This window comes from Triturus cristatus, chromosome 12, assembly GCF_964204655.1.
Source record: "Triturus cristatus chromosome 12, aTriCri1.1, whole genome shotgun sequence".
NCBI classification, from domain to species: Eukaryota; Metazoa; Chordata; class Amphibia; order Caudata; family Salamandridae; genus Triturus; species Triturus cristatus.
Window position 1 is genome coordinate 788,367,261 of NC_140595.1, and position 16,531 is coordinate 788,383,791.

The window sequence follows — 16,531 nt, forward strand, 5'->3', positions numbered from 1 at the left end:
AGGCAAAGAAAATAAGTGATATGTACGTATGTATGTACATATGTGGTATTTCTATAGCTTGAAACTAGCCAATGGCAGTGGAGCAGTGTGCAGGATGAAAGACAAGCATAAAGTCAATAGGTTATAGAAGAGGTAGTTTGGTTGTGGATGGTTAATACATTGGGATGTAGTGTTGTTTAAAAAGGTGCGTCTTCAATTCTTTCCTAAATTGAAACAGCTTTGGGTCGGTCTTGATGAATACAGGGGTGTTGTTCCAGATCCCGTGTGCACAGATGGAAAAGGCGTTCTTCCTTGCTGATTACATATATTTTTTTGCACTTCTTAGTCTGCAGGCTGGCGGTGTCCTGGCTGCAGGAGTGCAAAGAACCACCAGAGATGGTGAGTTTGTGTGAATGTGATGGTGCTGTTTGCCATGCTTTGTAAAGGATGCAGCTAGTTTTGAAGATGATGCAGGGGAACCAAATGAACACCTCAAGGATGGAAGTGATGTGATCATATTTCTTCACCACCTGGATGAGACAGGCTGCAACGTGTAAGACACCCTTAATGACTGCCAGTAAAGAGACTGAAAGTCAAGAGAGCGGCCAGGGCATTACCACCATCTGGATGCAAAAGTGTGTGACTTGAACAGCAGTTCTGTAGTTACTTTCGGGAAGAATCTGCTTAACTTTCTTGAGATGAGAGAGCGGGCACCAGGCTGTCTTTGTGTTTTTGTCAATGTGTCAAGAGTGATGTTGGTCTCCAGGGTGAACCCAAAGTAGAAGTTATAGCCAACATTATTCTATGCACTGTATTCATTTTACCCCAGAAGGCTGGTTTATGAAAAAATGTGTTCAGGCAGTACATTTTGGGAAATATCTATGCCCACCGAATTTGATTCTGTAATTAACCCATGTTATAGTATCAAAAAAGATCAAATATATGATATCCTGTAATAATATTTTTTTTTTAAATCAGTACTCACCATTGATTAAAATGCATGCTTTTCAGGCAAGAGTAAAAAGGTTGCAAATCTCTCTGCCCATGCTCGTTATAGCCAGGAGCTAGAGGAGAAACCGGAGATTGCCCGGTACTCCGGCCAGGCATTGCACCAATGGGACTCTGCCTCTCCACAAGGCATAGGTTCTACCGCTCACCGTAAAATTACAGAATCAGTACCTATAGTCAATTTAAACATACATTCTTTCCAATCTTTCACACATTTACACACTGGGACACACCTGGCACTCCCAGTTATCTCCTGGCACCTATCAAAAGATGTTGGGCAAAGAGTTCTCTCGCGGGGCCCGTCAGGCATTGGAGCACCAGCCCAACGAACACCAAGCCCAATGAAGCGTGCCACCTAAGGGGGGTTAGGGCACTTGCTCCCAAAAAGCAAATGCATGAGGTGACATTTTCTCCTCCCTGAAATTGGTGTTGAGGAGTTGTTACCACGGAACAGTGAACTTCAATTGTTTTTTTCTTATTGTTTTCAGCATACACACAGAGGGCCTTAAGTCTGCCCCCTTTTATTACCTCTTTCAGTCATTGGCTAGAGACCTTGTCAATCACATCTTTGCTTAGCCCGGAGGAGCATTTTTCTTTAACCTAATGTTATTGGATACATGCATTGCAATACATGAGGGACTACTTTACATCGCCCTGGCTCTCTCTACTTGCTACTCCTTTCTAAAGTGTTGCTATGCCATGCCTACACATGTGAAGCAGAAGGCAAAAATTGGGTGTGAGAAAAAATCATCAGGAAGCATTTGGGTACACAAAGACCAACTTATTCTTTCATTCACTTTGAAACCGTTTTGTGTGGGCACGCTTTGTGTCTTACTCCAGATGCCAGTATCTATTGGTTGGGGCTTGTCCCTTCTCAGAAATCTGGCGAGTACAAATGAGTAAAAGTGTGTGCTTCTCATACACTCTATGAGACTGAGAAGATATATGCAGTAGTTTAATGCAAATTACCACCTTTTATTTGGGCAGTCAACTATTTTACCTTTGGATAATAATTGTACATTACAACACACCATAAGCCTCTTGGCAATATTCTCTCTCCAGATATGTGACTTTCTGTCACTGGATGTATTGATGGCTTAAGTTAAAAACCTCACATGCACTGTTTTGACATAGCATATGTCCCTTGTAGGAACAACTAAACAGCCAACTTCTTTTTATGTTTCTGTTTTGGTGAGCCTTCTTTAATTTATCCTGAAGATATGGAATCTTATGTCGTTGCTGACATTCAGGAAATGTTTAATATTTCTGGGGTAATAAATACAAATACGTGTTTGGAGGCTGGACACAAACTCATTTTAGTAATTAAGGAAGGATGGTCTTGTAGTGAACATTTAAGGGGGCCACATATGATCCTGCTTTCAAGCTGTGCAAGCATTGAGAGCAGTGGGAAATGACCGATGTATTCAACTTAGAAGGTATTCAGGAAATAATATAGATGGCTGCAAGGAGCACATATGTGTGCTAGTGCTCCAAACCCTACTTGCATCCTACATCTGGTGGTCAGATAAGGACAGTGAGAGTGATCACTGGATTAAGTCCAGTGATATGTCTGCATCTAGTGTTAAAAACCTGAGGAAATTCCCCCAAACCCATGCAACTAGTTACCTTGCCAAGCCTTGCTTAGTAGAAACAGTCATTTGACCTTACTGGACTGTTCTAGCCCTTGCCTATTCACTTGTAGCATGTCTTACATTTTATTGACTTTCACCCAAAATGGCCAAAGATAAAGTTGGTAGAAAAAGCTACCCCATAAACCTTTGTCTCAGACAGTGGAGTTTACTTTGTATTAAAGGACATGTCAGATTTTCTTTCCAGTCAAGGCATAAAACACATTAACACAGATTTACATGCTCCTCAATGCAGTGAATCAGTGAATTGCTTTAATAGCTACCTAAAAACATTGTTCATCAGCGGTGATCAGCCTGTTCTATCCCCATGTTTGTCCTTGATGGTAAATGAAACAGCTTCCAGTAGAAAACAGCACCATTTGTGATAGTTGAGCCCAGATTGGAAAATCGGCACAGGAAGCGCAGTTGGAATCGAAGCACAAATATGACACCAATCACAAGGCAAATGTTCCCAGCATTGCAGTAAGTGGTTGACTGTCAGCGCTCTGGGAATCATCGATAATGTAGTTAGTAAGTGAAGACATCAATAGAAGCATCACACACACTGGGAAGTGTTAAAACATGAGGAAGGAGCCGCTGGAGCAGTTTCCCGATAAATGTTGATGTTTTAAACCACACATGTTGAATTGGCGAGCCTTCATCTTCACTCCATGACTGTTCAACAAAGATTTTGTAGCTAAAAGTAAGTTTCTGAACTATGGACTTGAATAGTTACCCCAGAAATGTAAACATAATTCATGAATTTAGCAATCAATATCGCACTGGCATTGAATTTGGGCTATTCTAAAAAGATGGGCCTCGTAAGTCATAAGAGAATAAGGATGTTGTGGTGTGTAGCGAAATTGCTGACTTGTGGCCCACTCTTGAAAAAAAGACCAGGAAGCCATTCTCCTAAATGTGGCAACTGAATTCAGAGTGAAAGTTATTTCTTCACTGGTAACCCGGGTAGGAGCCTTCATAAAGGTAGCCCCTTAAATTATGTTTAGATCTATCCTGTGCCCCAGGTTCCTGAGACTGCTAATTTGTTTCAGTGACCCAGTCTCCCTTCCTCAGCCAAATCGCAGCCTTATGGACGGTGAGCTCTAAAAAGCCCAGAGGATGGTCAGGTGGGACTCAGCCGCTGCCCATGAAGGTAAGAGCGGTGGGGGGGATTTCGACGGACGATGACGACAGAAAATTAAATACACAGATAAAAGGGGGTGGGAAACAGAAGAAACAAACTACTGCTGTAGATTCTGCTATTGTTAATGTCCCACTTAATAATCCCTTTGTGTTTACTGGAAACAAGGAGAATAACTTAAATGCTAATATTGCACAACTGGTTGCCCTCATAAAAAAACCTCGAGTCTAAATTGGAATCTAAGGTAGAGGAGGCTATCAGACCTTTAACCATCAAGATAGACACTCTAACAGCTGAGGTGTCCAGGCTTGGTGGCCTGGTATCTTCGTACCAGGCTGCAGTTACTGGATTAAGGGATAACCCTGGGGAAGGCAGACAGGCAGGGATGGTGCGGGGAAAAACGCAGTCAAATTCCATTAATACGACGGCAGTACCTACCACCGTGGGTAGGGCACCAACAAAAGCAACCACACCAGCCACCCAAGTAACAATGGATCCACAGATTCAATCTAACCCTGTTTCAAGACCGGGAACAGATAGCAGGCCGCATAGGAGTAAACGCTATCTTAACCTACCGCCCGACTGTGCGCCATTTGTGGTAGTCCTAACTAATGTCCCACCCTGCGGTACTCATGCTGCCTCACCTTATGACGAGTCTCATGCCTCACTTAAAAACAAAACAGTGTCATGGCTTAATAAAAACTGTGGCTTCCCAATTGCATATTCTGATCAGATAGTGGCAGTCAGGCGGGTGAACTGGGTCGGCCCATCGAAAAAAATGTGAAGCGGAGACTGCATTGTTGTGAACTTCAAACATCCCCAACATGTGGCCACCGCTCTCTTAAGAGCTTCGTCACTGATATATATTGAGAGCAGTATATGTGTCCGAACCTCTGGGGTACTTCTATGCCCATCTCTGTCATAATTCCCCCCAACAAAGGTTGTTTAGTCCAGTGGCTGAAACTCAGACCCAGGTCATGGACACCCGCTTTCAGTATAATATTGTTAACCCGAGGGGATTTGGAAACGTTACCAACACACAGAATAGACCTAATTTTTTGGCCCAACCTAATTCTGGGTTTAACATCAACACACAGAACAGGTACGACCTTCTATCTGGCCTGGACATGTGCGACTGACATGAGATCCCTGTGAGTCAGGGCATCTCAATTTCAGATGAATTGGTATCTATTCTGAACTCACAGGATAAAAACTGCGGTAGCAATGTTGTCTCGTGGAACATTGCGGGGTTGGCTGCAAAAATGGCAGACATAAATTGGGTCAACTACATTAAGCAATTTAAAGTTATCTGCCTACAAGAGACATGGCTGGTTGAATGTGATCTTTTTCTAGAAGGGTACAAGGCCTTCTATGTCCCGGCCACACCATCATTAAGAGGCAGACCTAAGGGTGGACTGGTGATTTTTGTTTCTAATCTTGTTACCTGTAAAATCAGTAGAATTGATGCAAATGATCCTGGTATGATGGGTTTGGTTTTAAATGGGGAACACTCCCGAGTATGTTTAGTGAATTTTTATAATGCTGCCAATGTCACTTCAGTATCTAACTCCGTATCTGTCCTGTATGCTTTTCTCACTTCCTCTTTAAAGGATTTTAATCACAACTTCATGATTGTGGGGGATCTCAATGTCCACTTGTGTGGAGACCCTCTGCACAAATGCATAAATGATTTAAGTTGTGAGCGTATGGAGGGACTCCACCTGGATCACACAATGGCTGGGGAACTATGCAATGCTCTCCTTGATAACCTGGACCTCTCCCTGGCCATGACACTCAGGGATCCATTTAAATGTTTTGATACTCCCACCTTTAAGGGGCATGGGAGGGGCACCTTTATTGATCACATGCTGTTGTCAGCGACACTGCTGCCTTTTTTAGATTAATTTCATATTGTCCCAAGCGAATTCAGTGACCATAATCCTTTAACAATCCGTCTGAAGGGACCTTGGTTTACTAAGGAAAGACAGATATGTAATTCCGGGAGGCTGGGCACCATAGATGGGAGGCGGCGACTTAAATGGTCAATGGTGACTCCAGATTTACTGTATAAAAACATTGTAGACACATGTACGGAGGATATTGTGAACTGCACTCAGGTGGGGGTAGACCCACGACTGGTTCTCATTGCTTATCAAAATCTGTCGGAGAAGGTGTCAGAACTGATGTCGGCTCCTGCAAAGATGAGTGTGGAAAAATGTGGGCCAAGATGGTTCAATCATGATTGCTCCAAAGCTGCTCGTAACCTCAGGCTAGCACTGGCAGCTACTCCGAGAGTGCAGGAAAATGTCAAACTGTGCCGTAGAGAATATAAGTCCATTCTTAAATCCCATAAGGAGTCGCTAAGAGTAGAAGCGTGGAATGAGTTACTTGATCCCTCTACCTTAAAATCCAGCACCAGATTTTGGACAATAATTAAAAAACCATTCCTGGTAGAAGACCCGGGTAATGGTCTGGACTGTTGTATTACCAAGGAAGAGTGGTAACTTCACTTCAGACAATTATACTCTTCTGGGTTACCTGTTACAACTGAGAAATTGCTTGATGCTAGGGGAGGTGTTATTAGGTTTACTAATGGTGAAGTTATGGTGGCCATTGAAGGACTTACTGCTAGAAAAGCCCCAGGGCCTGATGGGATCCCCCCAGACTTGTATAAGTCTGATCCACACTTTTGGGCGCCCATCCTGGCTGCAGTATTTAATGCAGCTGCCAAAGTGGGCTGTCCTATCTCCTGGGGACTATCAACGATTGTTCCCGTTTTTAAACAAGCATTTGCAATGCAATAGGTCTCGCATTTGCGAGAGTTTGAGCTGTTGGCATTGTAAATAACAATGCGTTTTATTTATGTGTTTGTTTTGAAATGCCAATAGTTTAAACTCGATGCGAGACCTATTGCATTGCAAATGCTTGTTCTTCATATGTGCACAAGTTATGATACTCAAGCATATAATATATATATATATTTTTGTAAGCTGTAGGAGTCACACTATTGGAATAGAAATGTGACATCAAATCTACCTCAGTGGAAAATATGATAGCTAAAGAGAACATGTGGATAACCACACAAGCCTGTTTGGGATTACTAAGGATATTGCTGTTCCATATATATGTTCAACATTTCACTGCTTTCTAGGTCTGGTTTTAGCCAAGACCCTTTAATTTTGCTAATAGTATGTGTATTATGTACTTACTTAAAAGGGGTTTCAGACAACACTCTTCATTCATAAGCCTGATTTTGTGGGTCGGCACTCTTCACATATTGGATAACTTCACTCTGAGTGATGTGATTTTACCCTTTTACGTGCCAGGTACTAATTTGTAATGTGTATTTTTGAGGCAAAAATAATTTTGTTTTTTTGCCAATATATATTTTTTAGAATGATGCAGGCCTTAAAGTTGCTAAAACCATAGCAAAACAAGAATTGACAAAGCAAACCTATTGGGTTTGCCTATGCTTAATTTTCTTGATCCTAGCATGAAAGAGACCACTCATTTTGAAATGTTATCTTAGAGTTACCAATGTCTACTTTTTAGTTACTCTTGTAGTCTCATTCTAAATAAAATAATGGATTTGCTAAGAAAGCAACAATATATGTTGGGTCTGGTGTCTCAGTGGACTAATGCACCCACTGCAAAAATCTATCTGTGATGGTCACAATTTCAAATCCTGTTGGCTCAGCTCATACTTTTATCATTATGAGATCTATAAAAGGAGTACCATCACGTTGGGCAACAATAAACATGAGTAATTTCAGTGAGTGCCAATAAAATGAGTACCCTCGGGTCACATTAAACAGCTGTTATGTCAGTCTGTGCAAAGAATGTGTGATTTACAAAAATGCATGTTACATCAGTTAAGAAGTAGGAAACATTGATGTCCACAGCAAGAGTGAAGGATACAAGTGAAACAAGAATTGGCATTGCAAGGCATTAAAGGAATGTTAAATGGTGATGTGAAGCCTTACAAGTAGATAGCATGGGAATGGATATGTATTTGTGTGGAAGCAAAGAACTGTAAAATAATATTGGTGCAGGGTAAAAGGTCAGGTGACAGTGCACTGGCAAGGGAGATATAAAAATCCAGGTAGGTTAATGAGTTCCCTCCTGCCATCTGTGCTGCTGCCAGAGAAAAACACCATAAATTATCTCGTTATCTAAGACACTTTAACAGCTTACAATGTGTGTGTGCCCCTGAAAATTCAAGCTCAGGCAGCTGGAAATTAAACAAACAACACAGCTGGGTGGAGGGCAAGCACTTTTTTGTGGAAGTGCACAACTTCTGACCAATCAAAGCATGTTCTCCTGACTACCCACATGTGGGCAATGGCAAAGCCCCTTTATTCTGCTCTCACACCTGGCGACAGATGCGCTGTCAAGCCAGACCATAAAAAGGGAAATGCGTTCGGTGTCTCCCTCATTTAGAAATCATTCCATTAAAACATAGGTTAATCTTTACAGTTTTCCTCCTGATGACTTCATACACATAGAACCATGTTTTCAATGACATTAGGATTATAGCCTATATTACAGTGCAATTATGTTTTAGACCTAGCTTATATTTTTTACGTTTAGTATTTGATGCACTCAGAAAAATGTGGTGTTGTAAATTGAGTAAGTACCCGGTATTGCTTTCTTTGTGCAGAAACGTATGCTCGCGAGCTCCGGCTACGGAAGGCGCGAGGAGACGTGATTTATTCTGACAGGAGTTGTGTGAAAAGAACCTTCTGATTCCAAAGCGTGTCAGTCCAGGGAGCGTATCAGAGTTGTTCTTCCTCTCTGAAGAGCAAGAGGAGAGAAGCGATTTTTCACAGATAATTCTGAGCGGGTTTGACTCTTTCACGCCATACCTCAGACTCCAAGCACTTTCCAGTCCGACACTCATGCAATTGTAAATAGCAATGTTTCTAAAAAAAAAAAAAACACAGACCAGTCGGAAAGTGTTTTTCTTTCCTGTCATGTTCTCTTGGAAAGTGCTGAACAAATAAATTGCAGCCCCCACAAGAATAAATCGTTCCTGTACACCACACAACAAACCGTGTTTTTGGATGTTACAGAGCCGTGCGCTTGCCAGGAGCAGTTTCCTTAGGGGTATGTTTTCTCGTGTTCCCTAGAGTTCAAACGATGCTGGTGACCTGGAGGCGGACGCAGCTGTCACACCTGATTGATTTACTTGCAATGCTCTGGCGGAGCAAGTCAAGAAGATATCTGTGGGTTACAAATCAAAGCGTGAAACAAGTCACCCGTGTTCACCCGCCGCAAATTGCCGTGCTTTGTGGCATTAGCATTGCAGATGGTTCATCGGTGGCATCGCAGCGTGGACCTAGGCTGGTGATCCATCTATTTAAAATGCGTGCCGGCGCGGCTGTATGGAAGATGGAAGAAGCAGTGGAAAGCCAATGCACCTGGCCTTGAATTGAAGGCGTTGTCGATGTGGTGAATAGAGGCAGATAATGCGTTTTGTAATGTTAATTTAGGGTATTGCAACTTTAACATCAGCAAGGTATATACTTTGGGCACAAACTTTTTATAAAATCTAAAAATGAAATGTACTCCAACGAAGCAATGCATTGAATCAAATCTGCTTAAAGAAAATTTGCAAAAACTGTAAAAAAGGAAAAGAATCTTTAAAATTTTTAGTGCAGTATAAAAATGTTTGTATGTGTGCATGTATGCATGTGGTATTTGTGTGGCAGAAGTTTAGCAACAAGAACAAGCGGCGCGAAACTGAAAGTGATCGCAATCGCGATCAAACATCAAAGCGGCCGTGCGGCCGCGAAACTGAAAGAAAACGAATGCTTTCAGGCTGCCAAATGGTGCGCGCGCCCGGAGCACATGCACTGTAGTTGGCGGCCTGAAATGCACTCGTTTCCACTTCCAAAAGTCGCTTACTATAAGTCTCGCCAGAGCAGCGCTAAAGCGCTGTCTCAGGCGAGACCTAAAAAGGAGATAAGGGCAATCCTCACTGCTACCGGCCAATCTCATTAATTGACTCCATGGTCAAAATTATGGGGAGAATTCTACTACAGAGAATAACATGCTGGGCGACTGAAAATAACATCATGTCGATTTCTCAGTATGGTTTCAGTGGGGGGCGCTCCACCATAACCCAGTGCCTTTACCTCTTCCTTGTATTGAGCAAATATACCACTGTACAGAGGGGAACTGTCCATCTTGCCTTCATGGACCTTTCTTCAGCCTTCGACTGTGTTAACAGGGGGGGGCTGTGGAGGTCCATGAGGGAGAAAGGTGTGGATCCAGGGATAGTCGACTTTCTGGTGGATATGAACAGTAATACCAGTGCTAACGTCAGATATTCTGTAAACGGGGACACCACTGGTATTTTTGACATAAAGAAGGGAGTGCGTCAGGGTTGCATTCTTGCCCCCTTCCTTTTTAATTTGTATATTAATGATTTAGATGATTATCTACAGAATGTACAGGCAGACTGCCCTAGAGTCGGCAGGCGGGGTATTCCAGTTATTTTATACGCAGATGATGCGGTTTTAATTTCAAGAACGGAGAAGGGACTCCAGGCGCTCTTAAATGCTTTTAACATTTTTATGTCTGACCGAAATCTATTGGTCAACAACTCCAAATCATACATAATGCATATTGGCCATAAACCCAAAAAGAGTTTTATTTTTAAATTGGATGATGTCCCAATACCAGTCACAGAAACATTCTCATATCTTGGTGTCCTGTTTGATACCAAGCTTAACTGGGGTCCACACCTGGCTAAAAAGAAAGGTGAACTGACAAGGGCTAATGCTTCTGTTTTTAACTTTGCGACAAAACTGGGTAAGAAGCCAACTAACGCAATGATTCAGACCCCCCAGGATATAGCGGCATGGATTAGCAAATTTAGCGGCACAAATATGGAAATTTAGCGGCACAAATATGGAAATTTAGCGGCAATTTTGCGGCATTTTAGTTTGCAGTTTTTCCTACAACAAACACAGATATCTTAGTTTTTTTAAGTATTTAACAAGCTGAAGCTATGTATATTTGGTTTATTTACAATGTAGACACTTTGTTTGGCTTCAAGGCTACATATAAGTGTTTAAAAAAAGAATTATGCCCCCCAGGCCTCGCCGCATGCCCTGTGTGCGGCGGGCCCAAAAAGGATGCCACCTGGGCCCGCCGCACACCGAGCTTAATAGATTATGTTGCCATTGCTTTCTTTACATATGTGGATCAAATGTACTATTAAATTACAAAAATATTGCTACATTTGTGTTGGTGTGAATGGTTTCAGCTCAATGAGATTTATCTTCCAGTGAAAGCAGTTCATCAACTTCTCATCTAATTACATCGTGAACCTTACTAATGTTGGATGAGCCCATAAAATCATTAAAACTACAATTCATACAACTTAGAGTAAAGCCAAGAATTTATCTAAAAATATGCATTCTGGGACAAAATGGTCACTTCTTATTTTTTATTTAAGCCTGCCTCCTTTAACTACTTGACAACTAATTACAGTCAATGCACCGGCACTGGTAAGCTGTTTCCGACTGATCCTAGGGACTTATTCAAGCAGTTTCAAAATCTCACCCTGTATTCTGTCCAGAAATAAAAGCTTATTCATTATAACTCACTTGAATCCATACAGAAGAGTTTAATGCAAACAACGTTGTGGGTGGCAGGAAAATGTAATTTTATATTTCCTTTTTTGAAGGTCAGTCTATGTATCTCCTACAACTCCAAGTAAAAGCTATTTCCATGGTAATAATGTCCTCCCTTTAACAGCATGGTTCATGGAACGAGGACCCTAGTTGTAACAGGATTTGCAAAGCAAAAAGTACCATTTGTCAAGTGCTAAGGCGCAGGACGATGTGACTCTCAGGGGCTGTCAGGTGGTGTAAGTGCCGTAACTGGTGCATAAATTGGAGAACATCCCATACCCCCGGCAGTCTATAAAGGTATACAACCTTTACAACGCAACTTTTACAACGCACTACACTTACAACGCATTTTTTACAACGCAACATCCACTACAATGCATTCCATTACATCGCAGGACACTACAACGCATTTTTAAAAACTACCTTTACAGCGCATTCCATTACATCGCTTACTACCTTTACAACGCATACCATTACAACGCATAATATTACATTAAAACCCCTACACTATCCAACACTTACCCTACTGTTGCACCCCCTGGAGTAAGAATAGTAATTTTTACCCCTATACTATCCAACACTTACCCTACTGTTGCTCCCCCTGGAGTAAGAATAGTAATTTTTACCCCTATATTATCCAACAATTACTCTACTGTTGCATCCCCTGGAGTAAGATTAGTAATTTTTACCCCTATACTATCCAATACTTACCTTAAATGCAATGTAATATTATGCGTTGTAATGGTATGCGTTGTAAAGGTAGTATGCGATGTAATAGAATGCGTTGTAAAGGTAGTTTTTAAAAATGCGTTGTAGTGTCCTGCGATGTAATGGAATGCGTTGTAGTGGATGTTGCGTTGTAAAAAATGCGTTGTAAGTGCATGCGTTGTAAAAGTGTGCGTTGTAACGACATACATCCGTCTATAAATATTCTGAAGCCTCTTCAAGGTAGTCAACGCTTTAAACAATGGAAAGCACTGAAAGGTGAAGGCTCAAGACCCTCCTTCCATCATGTGACCCATCTATCAGTAGTGATACATCTGGGAACAGTCGATTTCTCATGGAAGAAAGAGCAATTTGATCTTTCCAAACACAATATGTTAAGTGGCGACCAGCTGGTTGTCACGATTAGGTTCAGGGGTTGTACATTGCCGATTTCGCAGGCACTTTTGTAAAAATTGCGGCATTTTTACAAAAGTGCCGATTTCGCGGGCACTTTTGTAAAAATCGCGGCATTTTTACAAAAGTGCCGATTTCGCGGCAAGCCGCGAAATCGCGAAATCGCGAAATCCTGGAGGGTCTGATTAAGCTTTACAATGCCAAATCTGTTGCTACAGCTGCATATGGTAGCGAACTTTGGGGATATGTGGCTGGAGAACAGTTGCAGGTTGTCGAAAACAATTTCCTAAAACGTCTACTTTGTGTCCCCACCAGTACACCCAACCTGACAGTACATGAAGAACTGGGAATCCAGTATCTAAGCGATATTTTTCCCTTAAGGCCTCTGATCTGTTGGGTGAAACTGTGGATAAATCAGGTCATACCTCTTACCCATTTGATTGTAAGAGATCTTGTATCTCAGGACAAACACATGCGTGTCCCCTGGTTAAACTATCTGAAAACTTGCTTTTCCAGGCTAGGCCGCCTGAATTTGTTTGAAAATCCTAGCGGAATTGTAAAGGGGGATATAACAGCAATCAAACAAGCCTTCTATAAGGACAAGTTGGCTCAAAGGGAAAGTGAGGAGCTTATGAAACCAAGAATTAGGAAATATGTGATGTTAAAAACTTGTGAAAGCATGGAGCCATATTTAATGAGTAACTTCACCTGTCATGAGAAATTCTTGTTGACTAGGTTTAGGTTTGACATCTTCCATCTTCTTTTAATTTGACCGAAGTCAGACATTTTTAATAAGGTTACAGCACCCTGTGGATATGCTGCATTTTATGTTTTTATGTAGGTTTTATGAATATCCCCGCAAACGTTATCTTGTTGCACTCTTAAGGAAACTTAATTTTAACCAAATCAAACCTGCCTTTTTCTATTTGCAGCTTTTGTACAGCGATAGTGTTTTACAGGTCAAAGAATTTTTAAAATTAACAGTCAAATTAAGGAATTGTCTAGACCAATGATGTTGTACTTACTATCTGCACTTTACCATGTATCTGGATCAAGTCATTGGCAATGGGCTACGTGTAATATGATTCTTGTATGTGACTATGAATTATTGTAATATTATGAATAATGTTTTTAATCGTATTGTATATATGTGCACTTTTATGGTGTGAAATATAACCGAATAAAGTCTCTATTGATTGATTGATTGAAATACATAATTATTGTTCCCTCTTTGTCGTATGGCGAAATCTTCCCCCATCCAGCCCCTCCACTCTTACCTGCTCGGGCCGCGGCTGGTGGGACTATTGACAGTGATTATTTATTTTTTTTGAAAATATCTTTATTGAGCATCAGATAATAGTGAACAGTTACATCTCGTATGCATGCGTCATCTGTGCATTTTCCTGAGCATAAGCCACGCTCTGGCATCCCACTTACAAAGATCCGCCCCTCCAACGATGAGGTACATCCCATCCCACATTGTCAATGGTTATCAGCAAATAAGACACTCAACTAGTACCCCAAGTGGTACGTTCAACACTTACAGTGAGCAGATCAGTATAATATGCAATACTACCCTACCCCAACAATCCCCCCCTCCCCCCACCCCCAAACTAACTAAGAACATTGGTGCCGCTGCTCGGGAGGGCCACCCCCGCCGATGTACCTGCGGCAGGCTCTCACCCAGCTCCGATACCCCCACCTGGGGGGGTCCGTACCGAGGAGGAGGAGGAAGGGGAAAGGAAGGGGGGGAGAGGAAGGGAAGGAGTCAGAGGCGGGAGGGGGGAAAGAGAAAGCGGGGGGGGGTGAAAAGACCCCCAAAGGGAAGGCAGAAGAGGGGACAGGGCGGCTACTATTGACAGTGATGATATGCATGCAGTCAACATCCAGAGGGTATCCAGGCATGTTGCAGCCCAAAGAGAGAGACACATGTGATTCCATTAGTGAACGGTGCTGTAAAAATTCATGCAACCACTGTTATAGCAGGGCCTGAACTCCAAACCTATAAAAAGGTAAACCTAACACCAAAACTACAATAGCAGGAGTGAACATTGATACCTAGCAGTCTCAAGGCACAGAGCATGGAGGACAATAGTCCCAATTAGAAGGGCAAAAGTAATGTGAACCCCAAGAGCATGCACACTGAGTTAACCCGAGCAGGCAGAGCCCAGAGCACACCATGAGGAAACATGTTAGCACAGGGACCACACCACAAAAGCCTGGACCTCGGAGCATCGAAGTCCACAGCCATTCAAGTAGGGGGCAAGCAGCAAGCGTTCACAACACAAATACCCATATACTAGTCAATGAAAGGCCTGATCATAAACTGAGCTGGTATCCAGGACACCGTAATGTATATGGATACTGGACAAATCAAAGTGACCTCCACAGAAGCTCAGCCAGTGAGTGATAAAGCATATCATAACACACAGGTATAGGCAGAAAACACAAGGAAAAAAAATTGAAAAACACCTGGAAGGATTGGAGGTTGAGTTAGCCTATATGGTGTACCCGGAAGCATTGGAGAAACACAGGTGAGCTTCGACGATCAAAGTAGGGCCAACATAAAGTTCACAAGAAAGTAAGACACCATCTGGGAGATGCCCAGAACTCATTCTGGTACAGCAGGGAAAGAACCTCCAGCTACCCCACCCTGAGTAAGAGACCACAGTTATTGGTCACAAGCAAATCTCCAACTACAGTAAAGAAACCTAGCACTGGACTGCACAGAAGTGAACCCAGGGAACAGTCCCCATTAAGCCTCGCCAATCGGAAGGACACATGAAACTGAGGGAAACTCACAAGTGTTCAATTCATGAAAACATTAGGAGTGTTGAGCATAAGCAAGGATAGGAGCAAGGTTACAATGGACTTAAACCCATAATCTGCAAAACGAGAGGCAGCAGCCTGTTCTATGAAATAATGAATGACTCACATCAAGGTGCAGTAGTGGAATGGAATCAGTGGGCAGCAGACAGGCTTAGATTAATGCCATCCATCTCTCCTCCCTGCAGCCGCAGGCTCTAAGTCATTTGAGACAACTGGACATCAAAAACATTGAACTCAATTCCAGGAAGGCAGAACAGGCCTAAACCTGACTGAACGTGCCGTGAAACAGAGCAGCAGATAGGCAATAGGTTGATGTCCATGCACCAGGATTTAACCCTATAAGGGAATAATGGTTCTAGGACCTGATTTGTATCTTGGCGGTATGGCTACTCCATCGCAACTGCAACTCATGTATCCATACCACTAAGACTGTGGTCCGCCAGCCCGATTTAAATGAGGACGGACCTTTGGTTGAATCACAGCATAGACTACTTCATCTCTGCCTTGATTAAACCCTGTTAACAGAGTAAGGGTCATCGTAGGTTGACCTCTTACGCCACCCACCTAAATTAGATGGGCAGAATTAAAGGTCAATTTTCACTGCCCGTCACCGCCAGGAAAACCCTTGCTTAAGGGGCAGTGAACACTACAATATGCTCCTCTTGCCGTAGGAGAGGGCTCCCATAAAGAGGGGAGCATTGTCTTTTTTATTTTGAAAAAGAAAATTCTGCTTCAGGATTTAAAAAAAAAAAAAATATAGAAAAACGTTTGTCGTATGGATCTGTTGTGCTTTACAGAGCCCCCTATGAGTCAAACTGCAAAAAGCATTGACAGTGTGATGGCGGTTTCTGGTAATGCTTTAAGAAATGACTGCTGACTTGGCGGTCATTTAATAATTTGGCAGGGGGAGGTGCAGTCAAGGCGACCGAGTAAATTACTCCATAGCCCTGACTGCCAAACCTTCTCCCGCCAAATAAATTGGACCACAAGTGAGCTAAATAGTGCTAAAAAAGGAAGTTAGAAAGTCACTACCAGTTGTAGTCAGTTGCTTTAATTTTCCAAATTCCAAAGGCAATATGCTCTTTATTTTAAAAAAGTAAACATATTGCTACTGTTAATAGTTTAACTTGTCTCAAATTTACCAAACAAAATGCTTTTCATTCTAAATTAGTATTAACATGTTC